The sequence below is a fragment of the Falco peregrinus genome, chromosome 10, assembly GCF_023634155.1.
Source record: "Falco peregrinus isolate bFalPer1 chromosome 10, bFalPer1.pri, whole genome shotgun sequence".
Taxonomy (NCBI): domain Eukaryota; kingdom Metazoa; phylum Chordata; class Aves; order Falconiformes; family Falconidae; genus Falco; species Falco peregrinus.
The window spans coordinates 31,341,765-31,351,834 of NC_073730.1; the positions used below are offsets into that span (position 1 = coordinate 31,341,765).

General features: G+C 44.7%; 1 long non-coding RNA gene across 1 annotated transcript; it reads right to left on the reverse strand.

The window, feature by feature from the left end:
- Positions 1-3,702: 3,702 nt before the first annotated feature.
- On the reverse strand, positions 3,703-9,001 carry LOC114013307 (uncharacterized). The gene is made up of 3 exons (XR_003556219.2): positions 8,913-9,001; positions 6,031-6,156; positions 3,703-4,633 (listed from the first exon to the last, which is right to left on the reverse strand). It is a non-coding gene; the product is annotated as an uncharacterized LOC114013307 (long non-coding RNA).
- Between the last annotated feature and the right edge of the window lie 1,069 nt (positions 9,002-10,070).

Consider the following 10,070-nt stretch of genomic DNA (forward strand, 5'->3'; position numbering starts at 1 on the left):
AACACCGGCAGTGTAAGGCGGGCATTCTGCAGCACCAGCAATTTTTGCAGAAAACCACGAGATGGCGATGCAATAGAAATTTCCATGGAGAGAAAAAGCGCTTTGGGGTTACAGAGGAAGACGCGAACACCCCGGCTGCTGAGCCCCCAGCCAGAAAGCACAAAGCACAGAGGCGTGGAAGCTTTACGTTATTTTCCCTCTGGTTTTTTTGGCATGCATATGCGGTTCTGCATTTATTGTTTAAATAAATGTATTTTATGTATTAAAGATCCGAAGCATAGCACAGTTTGCATTTTAAAAAAATATTAGTACCTGCCTTGAAATCTCGTGTTAGAGCAGCAGCTTGATCCTGCCATGACCAAGCAAGAGGTGGTAAACTGCAGCCCTTCCAGGTTTGCTGCACAACAGTCATTTAAAAAAAGTATCTTCCCCTTCTCTAGCAGAATGCTTCATTCCCCAAGAGGTATGTCCATCATTGATAGTCGTGCTGAAAGAAGTTTTGACACAAAGTGAAAAATTAATTAAGATTTTTAATTAAAATACAGAGAGGCATGGAAAATGGAGAACAGGCTGATGCAGTGCATGTAGTTGCAATCCCTTTACCCTCTGAGCTCACCCCTTCCCCCGGGATGGTGTGACTGGGATGCGTAAGGTGGGATGAATAAGTGTGACTTGAATGTACAAGCTGGATATCAAGAGGGATCTGAATATTACTACTTCAAAGCCCCCTGCTTTATCACCTTACTTTTGCTTATAGTCTTCCCCCCTTAATGGAAACCGATATCCATAGGCAGAGGTACAGTCCTCTTTTATTTAATAAATGCATACTGAATGTTGCTATGCACAGGCTTCGGGGTTTGGGGTTTTGCATGGTACTATCCCATCTGGAGGGACCCAGTGGGGTCGTACCTGCTCCCCTGCTACCCCAAACTGAGTGGCTGATGGTCTGCCTAGCTCTGCTCTCAGGGATGCTCTCAGGAAACCGCAGCAGATGGGACAGGGGCTTGGAAACCTCCTTCCCACCCATGCCCCGGTGCATCGAGGCACTGTGGTCATTCCTGTGGGTATCCTCAGCACCGAGGAGTAACGTCAACAGTTTTATACATGGAGAATCAAACAAACAAGTACTGAACTGTTTTAAAATGCTTGCGAAGCAAAAGACTAGACCTATGTTCAACATTTCCATACTCCCTCTAAAAACCCTCAGTGAATGAATACTGCAACCCTAAAGCCATCAACCAATGGTGGGATCTTTTATGTGACCTTTTAGCATAATCCCAATAAAAATTGCCTGCCTCTTCTCTGGGTCTCTGCTCCCCTCCAGCTCCCGCAGTGCAGGGCATGGCTCCCAATGATACCATGGCAAAGGCAGTGGGCACATGCTGCCAGCTTTTCCATTTCACCCTGTTTTCCCCCCAAATCCACCCTTACCTGTTCATGGAGTGGCATCCACTTCCCACTGAGCCCTCTGGCACTACGCAGGGGCAGGGCGACAGCTTTCCCCTTCTCTCTCCAGGGGAGCAATATTTCTACTGCCAACCCCAAATCTGGGGACCCGTTGAGCTGAATGAGAATAAAGCACCAAATCTTGAGCCCACAATTCAATTTAGGATTTGCACAAATGCAGCTTCAAAGTGCCCTCGTGAAAATTTGCCCTGCAAATTAAAAGTCCCCTTTGCAAATCTGCCCTTTAGGTTCCTGCTTGAAAAGAAGATGGGAGACAGTTTGAGAAGATTAATTTTTCCTCTAGTTTATATATAACTTGCTAAGCTTTTTATTTTTTTAAATGAGCTTACTATGTCCAATTTAAGTCAAAATTTAATGATCCCTGCAGTAATTCATTTAAGGATACAGCTTCAATAAACGCCGTAGCATAAGTCAGGGAATAACTGTCCTTGTCCACAGCACAATGATTAATCAACTTTATTAAAATCAGGATTGGCTGAGGAGATTTGCATAATATAAGAAGACTCAGAGCCTTCTCCAGGACTAAAATGGACCCGAGACCAAAACCTGGGGCTTTCCTCCCCACTTTCCCAGGCCCCTTGGCTCTACGTACCTTGGGAACGTCCAAGTCCCAAGCGACTGGTTCGGCTCACATGTGGAGGTGGATGGTATGATAATGGTCCTAAAAAGGGTTAAAAAAGACCAACAGTCCTTAGCACAGAGAAGCAGGTTGCAATGCACACTGGGCAGGAAGGGGATGCAGGAAACATCCTATTTCTGGCAATTTAAGAGGTGTTTCTCAACGCTTGGGTGTAGGGATGCTTTCTGGGTGAGGCATTAATCAGTTCAACCACCTGGAGTTATTTTACATTATTTTATGTTATTTTATATTATTTTATGTCCTCATCCCCCCTCAAGTTGGGCAGGGCCCTGGATGCCTGCTCTGCTTAGTGAGCGACCCATGCTGATGCTCCAAGCAGCTTAGCCCCCTTGGCAGGTCAGGGAAAGCAAGAGCAGCCTGAGCTGCTTGGGGCAGCTCTGCGCTCCTGGCTACGGAGAGTAGCACCCCAGCTTGGCCCGGGCCATGGTGCCAGCACGGCCCCCTGTTACCAGGCTGCCAAGTTGAGTGGACCAAGTCCCTGCGGATCCCACATCACCGCTGCTATGACCCTATATGTAATGCTGGCCAACCATGAGGGACCAATTAGATTTCTGGATCCAATTAACAGCAGCTGTGATTTGTGTGCATGCCTCCATACATATGGCTACACTGAACTTTCCCTCAGTTTCAAATGTCCCCGTATAGTGCAGGCGAAATGAGAGGAAGGACCATTTGTCTCGTTTTTTTCGAGAGCCTTTATTATGATGGACGAGGAACCTTTTACATCATTCACCAACTTGCAAACAAATTAGCTACCTTCATCACCTTCCCCTGATAGCGGAGCTGGCAAGCGATGGCCCGATGAGCTGTCAGGGAGCGGGTAATGGGTGGTGGTGGGGGGGTGCAAGTGTTTCATTGGACATGATCAACTAAGTTTGCTGGAAATAAAATATAAGTGAAGTCAGACGCTGAGGGCTTAAGTGTCCATGCATTAACCAAGATGGTTTCCATCTCGTGGAGCAATTTGGGCTCCGGCCATTTAGGGCGGGACAGGAACTGTTACTCATTTTAATGGATGCTGGGCATCCAAATCCCTTTGGTGGGACTGAAAAATCTCATCCCTAATTTCTATGTGCCTCAGTCCCTCACATGCAGCCAACTCTCACAGGGCGCTCCAGGAAGCCTGATAAAAGCGTTACTGATATTACCCGTAAAGATCTTCAATTTCCTTGAAGAGATGAGAGTAGGAAGAAGAGAAAGAAAGGTCCAGGCCTGTTGACAACATGACAGGCAGATGAATAAAGCTGGCTCCTTCTTCCCCATCAGTGGTTTCAGCCCAGAAATAGAAGAACCCATCAATTGCAGCCCATCAGAAGCCGTGCTCAGGACCGTGCATGCAATGAGACCGCAGCACTGATGGCAGCAGAAGGGGACAATGCAGATTAGTGCAGGTCCTGCCGCTAACGATTCTGGTGAGGGCAGTCATGCTGTGAGCACCGGGCAGCAAGGCTGTGATAAATGACCGGGAGTTAATGGCAAGGTGTTCTGCAGCATTGCCCAAGGGGTCAGCCCCTTCCTCCTCCACCCGCAGGGCTTTTAACAGCAGGTCACCGTTCTTGGCAGGAGGTGTCGATAATGGAGTGGATCACTAGCTCCAGCGCAAAGGGGGAAGATAAAACCACTTTACAGAATGCTTTAAAGAAGAAGCCATCTAGCTGGAAAGCATCTGTCAAAAAATAAGGCAGTGCTGGAGAAGAGAGCCCTGTACACATGCGTAGCCTTGACAAAATTGCTCAGGGTAGAGGCACTAGAAATGAGGCCCTGAATCATTTTATTGCACAGTAAACAACTCAGTGTCTCCGTTACCGGCAACATTTGGAAATGAGCCTTTTTACACGGCAGACTTTCAGCAGCCAGCTCCTGGGGGCAAGCATGGGGAGGTCTTGTAAGTAAATTATGAGAGCAGGAAAGGGGCTGAAGGTTGCATGACATTGCCCCAGATCAGTGTCTGGGGGGGAAACAAAATAAAAAAGTTTCTGCCTATTTGGCTGAAAAGCAACAGGGACAGACCTGGTGATGGCAGTTCCCCATCCTTCCTCTTACTGGTGTCTCAGCCTGCGTTTCCTTGGCGGGGAGAAAGTAAATTTGGGAAAAGTTATTTGTAGAGAGGAAAGATAAACTGGGCGATGTTTTTCATGGAAGTGGAAAATTCAGCAGAATTAAACTCGATCCTTGGAAGAAGACAAACGTTTGAAAACCCAGCCCAAATACTGAAGTTACAGTAGCTGACCCACAGAGAGGAAGAATCATTTTGTGGTTAAGGCACTTCACTATGATCTGAAAAATCTGGGTTTAATTCCATTAGCCACAACCTCCCTGCATGCTCTTGGACAAATAATTTAATATCTTTTTGCCGAGCTTACTCTATAAAATGAGGGTGACAGCTCTTCCTTTTCAAACAGACAGTCCTTACCATGAAGACTTTGCAGTCACAACTAGGTGGATTGAAGCAACAAGTTTCATGAGCGCATCACCTTGATAACGATGACAGCGTTTTATCCTCTTCCATGGAAGAAGCTGAATTCCCTCCTTGAAAGCAGAATATTATATCCACAATCCACTCTTCTTCGTGGGTCAGGATTTGAAACTAATTTCTGTATTAAAAAAGATGAATCACTGCACAAAAACAGCTTAATTAGCTTTGTAGACAGCCAGTGCGAGTACAGAATACCCCAAGCGAGGGTCCTCTCCAGCCAAATACCGTCCTTTAGGGAACTTGGCATTCCTTCCAGGCTGTGTGTCAAGGAGACTGAGCAACTTTACATCAACACAACATGGATTTTCCTTCTACCAAACTACTCTGCAATCTGTAATTTTTAACCTCACAAGTTTGAGATTGTACCTTAACATTTGCAGGAAGCAGATGGCTTCTGCATACTGCCAACCTGTTGTTACAAAAGCATCTTCCAAGAATTGTTTTCTACCCACAGTCGCTAACCATAATTAACCTTTCACATGATTTAATAAACAGGAAAAAATATTTGCCATCTCATATTAATAAAGAGAGCTCTTCAGGACATCCCCCCTCCCCCTCACCCCACCCCTTCTAGAACATAGAAGCTGCGGTAATTTTTTTGTGTACCTATTTTATCGCCTTTCAAACTATTTAGGGATGCAGCTTACCTAGGCAGATTAAAGCTGTGAAGGACAGCATAATAATGGATGCACAGAGCACCTTCTGGCACAGCAAAAAAATGACCTCTTATTTGAGGAAGAAACAGCAAGACCGAGTGAGAAGAGTGACTGCTAAGCCTGGGGCAGAGATGGAGAGCAGAGCTCACTGACAGCCCCAGTGATACCAAGGCAGCCAGCTACATTTTACACCTTTCCCACACTCATAATTTTAATGCCTCTCAGAGTTTTAAGTGATAATAATACAGTCCTGTAGTGCTTCAACCTTTTTTATATTCAGAAACTTTACTGACTGGTGATTTTTGGATGGAGGGTTTTCTCTCTATACACACCACAGTGACAGATACCACCAAAGTGCCTAGGAGAGAGCTAAGTGCAAAGTGGTATTATTACCATGATTTCACTAATGAACAAAAATGAAGATGTTGGCTAAGACTTTCCCCCATATTATGGGGGAAATTAAATGACAGACATAAGTAAAGAGTTGGCATGGGGGAACAAAGTACGTCTCTCAGTTCCTGATGGGTAGTTGCTTTGGCTTAGGACATCAAAGGCTTTCTGAAGAGCTGAAACTATAAAGGAAATATTCTCTTGGCTTAACCGATTTCCATAATGGGGATTAGGGAACAATCTCCCTGCTAGGACAGGAGGACTTCTTTTTTAATTAATGTTTCTCGTGACTGTTGAGTGCTCATCATCCATTAGTATGATAATGCACCCTTGAAATTACAAATACAATTATGGTGATAACTGCTCGGCTATAAAAAAATAAAATAAAATCATATACATACGAAGACTGAGCTGCAGCCCAGGAATCGATTCCAGGAAACATCCCCAGGTTTTCTGTTTTGTCTCTGGTGTTGCTGGTACAGTGGAGTTCACCGAATGGCGTTTTGTCCCCGTTTGCTATCGATATGCTGCCAAGATTAAAATGGATCAGCTTGAATTAAGATGGATACACATCAAATTAATGCAAGCCTAAGGAGACTGACTTTGCAGCTGAAAACCAAAAATGGACAAATAATTCAAAAAAAAAAAGGTTTTGTTTTCTGAGGCTAGGAATTAAACAAGCAAACCCAAAGATCTCAGAGAGGCAAGTCTTTCTTTTTTACTAAGGATAAAAACTCTGTATTTACAAATATAATATGCACCTGGAATCCACCAAGCAGTTGCAGTGTTTTCTCTGAATCCTGTTACCATCTCAGATGACTGATATATTTGCTTGCCCAGAATACAGCAGAAAACCACCATTCTCTTAAAGCTTCCATTTCTTTCATCATTTTCAGTAATTAATTCTGCAGTTATAGCAGATTGTGGGTACACCCCTTCCTCTGCTTCCTTTTGTGATAATTTTGTTCTAGTCTTGGATTAGAGAATTTTTTTTTACTGTTCTTAGATTTTTCTCTAGATTAGAACAGGTTTTTTCAAACATATTCCTATTTAAAAAAAAAATCATCATTATTTTCCTCCAGAGGCTGTCATCACAGTATGCACATTGTGATATCAACAAAAGTTTAAAAAATGTGCACGTGGCTTTCACTTTTGTAGATCTCAGCGAGATACAGGGTAGAAGAAACACGGGATCAGTAATCTTTTAGATGATATCTTATCTTTTTGCATGGTACCTTAAGATGCCCTCTCCAGCTCTGAAGATTCAGAAGTTCAGTGTTGCTGTTGTCCTCGGAGAGCACTTTACTTTATTAAGCCCCAAGCCCAGTTTACAAAGTCTGACCAATTGAATTTAATTTTCTTTTTTTTCCTTTATTTTCCAGTTCAGTTTAAGAATCAGGCTGAGGTTTACCCTTTGACGTTCTGAATTTCCTTTTCCCTGGCTAGTGTCTCAATTTTATTACTATTTTAATATAAAGGGGTTTTCTTGCTGTTGTTTCTTGTTTTGCCTTTTTGGTTTGTTTAGCTCTTTTCTTTTCTTTTTTTCTTTTTTTTTTTTTTTTCTTTTTCCCTACAGGATGGGTTAAACAGTCACTCTGAGCACTTTTTGGATACGCTGGATTCAGCCCAAATCCACGGGACAAACATTTTGCTGCCACAAGAGCCCCGAGGATCTATAATCTGCGGCTCCTTTCACTACCCTGGCAGCCGTTTCAAGTCAGGACGTGTTTGATGGGTTTTTTGGGAGAACACGTTTTCATTCAAGAGATGTTACAGCAAAATTTGAGCAAGGTCTGCGGTGGTCTGTGTCCGAAGGCAACAAAGCCAGCTTTCTCCTCCGGTTTGGGTTTCTTTTCAACACTTACCAACTTTGTCTCACAACACCCTTGAGGAGGCAAATGCGCTTTTTGTTCCTTTATTAACAGGCGAGGGAACTGGGACATTACAATCCCAGTTTTGCAGTAGGAGGCAGCCCTGGGGGGATGCCTCAGCGGGGTGAAGCGCGGGGTTTGGGGGGGATGCTCTGGGTGTCCCTCAGCCCCTGCTCACGTTACCCACCCTAACCTCTTCTCACAAATTTATCCCCCCAAAACTGAGAGTCACAAAGCTTTGGAGTGCTGCTTTGGTGGGAAGGCAAGGATTTATCTGTTGCTACCACCTTTGCAGAATTATTTTTTGTTCCTTCCCAGACTGCACGTGGCCCTGCCATCGCTGCTACCCCTCACCAGTTTTAAGGCATTTATTTCTACAGGTCCCCGTGGAGGAAATGGACTCTTTTTATCCTGTATTGCAGATGGCAGCTACGAGAGAGGAAGGGTTATGTCACTTGCCCAGGTTCACCCTGGAAGTCTTTCGCAGAGATTTGCACCCTGGTCTCCAACCTCACGCTACAGTTAGTGACCATTGCTCCTGTCCTCCCTGGCTCTGCTTCAACCTCTCTTCTCTCAAAGCAGGGATAACGACCATTGCCATTGTTCACCATTTTATCATGAATCTCATGGTATTTTATTATTTTTTTTAAAACCTCCCTTTCTTTGAAATGGTTTGAGGCTGTTGGAAACTCCACTTTTATTAAAAGGAAAATTAAGTTACGGACAAAAGGCTGAAGCAGAAAGACTAGAAACTGTAATGCTAACTGAAACAATTCAACATTTTTTAAAAAAGTCTGCTGCTCTGAGGGTCATCTCATGATTTACATGGAGTGACTCATGATTTTCCAGCACAGTTGCTGGGCAGACCTTAAAGATCACTGCCTATGTGGGAATACTAATTTTAAAAAGCATTCGTCTCCTCATCAGATGTTGAGTAGCATAGCGCATTTTCATTTTTCCTGCACATTAGCCAAATTAAATCAAAATAAATATCAATGAAAATATTGCACAGGACATAAAACCCCATCCATTTGTGCTCCATCCATATGCTGCTTTTATGAGACGCTGGGTTTCACTCCTGGCTCCAGCTCTCCACTGCCAGCCTCGAGAGCGCAGCAAGGCGCGGAGTCCCCGATGTGCTTTAGGCATTCATCCCTCAAATACTGCACCCCAGGGCCTGCCTGCATTTTTGTTCTCACCACATCTTCGCCAGGCTTATTTCTGCCTGCCGGCAGTAGCCGTGGCCAGGCTAATGCCTGCCAGCCCAGCTCCAGTCCCTGCCACCGGCTAAGGCTGCACTACCGCTGTGGGATCAGCTGTAAGGTGCATTTCTGCCAGCAAAAAGTACAGTTGCTAAAAGGTGCTTTGTTCATTAATTATTTTAGGGTGGTTTGGGCAAAGCAGATACTTACGTGACCGGGAAGTTGTTTCTTAGGGATGCTGGCATGTTCACACCAGGGTCCCTCACTCTACAGCTGCATCAGAGATGCTGCCGTTCCCGGTGTGCGTTCAACCTGCCTGCAAAGCAAAGCACAAAACACCCGCTCAAGAAATCATAAAACAGAACTCAGGATTTAAAACTGCAACCAATTTGCATCGGCTCAGGAGCAAGAACAGTGATTTCTGCTTTTAAAACTGGTGCAGTTTAAGGTCATGTGATTACAGCTTGCACATTTTCCCCTCTCATTATTATTTAGCTCCCTCATTTGAATGCTCAGGTTTGAGGGAAGGGGGATTGCTTGGAAATTACACACGCAGCCAAATTTCTTCCTTCCCCTTTGACAGGGCAGTGCTGATGGTTATTGTTCTTTTCTAGCTGCATTACGCTGTCCTTGATTTTTGTTTCAAGCAGTCTAATGGCATGATGTCAAATCCTGCTAATTGGTTTAGGATTAAAATGCAGGGCCACATCACTCTCTTGATTAACCAGCAGCAAAACTGCTTTTGTCTAACGATCGTTTCAGAGGAGAAAGAAAATAAAGCATATAAAGGAAGCTTCAGGCTTTTGTCAGTAAAAATACATAGGAAACTGATTTTTTTAAGGGGAAAAAAAAATTGCCACTGCTAGGCCCGTTAAGTTTTGACTTGTAGCAGTTAAAAAGTAGCCCTGTGGGGAAAGATCGCTTCCTAAGGAGCAGAGACTGCGCTTTTATCCAGCATCCAGCCACTCGCTGCGCTGTACCAGAGCATCCATGGCTGGACCTTCTCATATTTAATAAACTGGCAGCAAAAAATCAATGGGAATGCCTCAGCCTCATTTCTGGCCTCCCTGACACCCAAACGGCTCCAGTCCTGGCCAAGTTTGTACCGGGATAAACAGCCCAGGACTGAGCAAAGGCAAATTGCCAGGGAGCTGCTGGGAGCTGCAGGCACTAGCGGGGACCTGACGTGATGCGGGATGCCTGCAGCCATGGGGAGGGGGTTTGTGTCTGCAGCATCCCCCTTCGTTCACTCCATGGCCACAGAAATGAATTCTGCAGCCAGAAACAGGGCAGTGCTTGCCAGGAAGGAGCTCACCTGTTGGGTCATCAGCACAGACCTGAGACAAGTATTTTTCTCCCGTGGCAGTG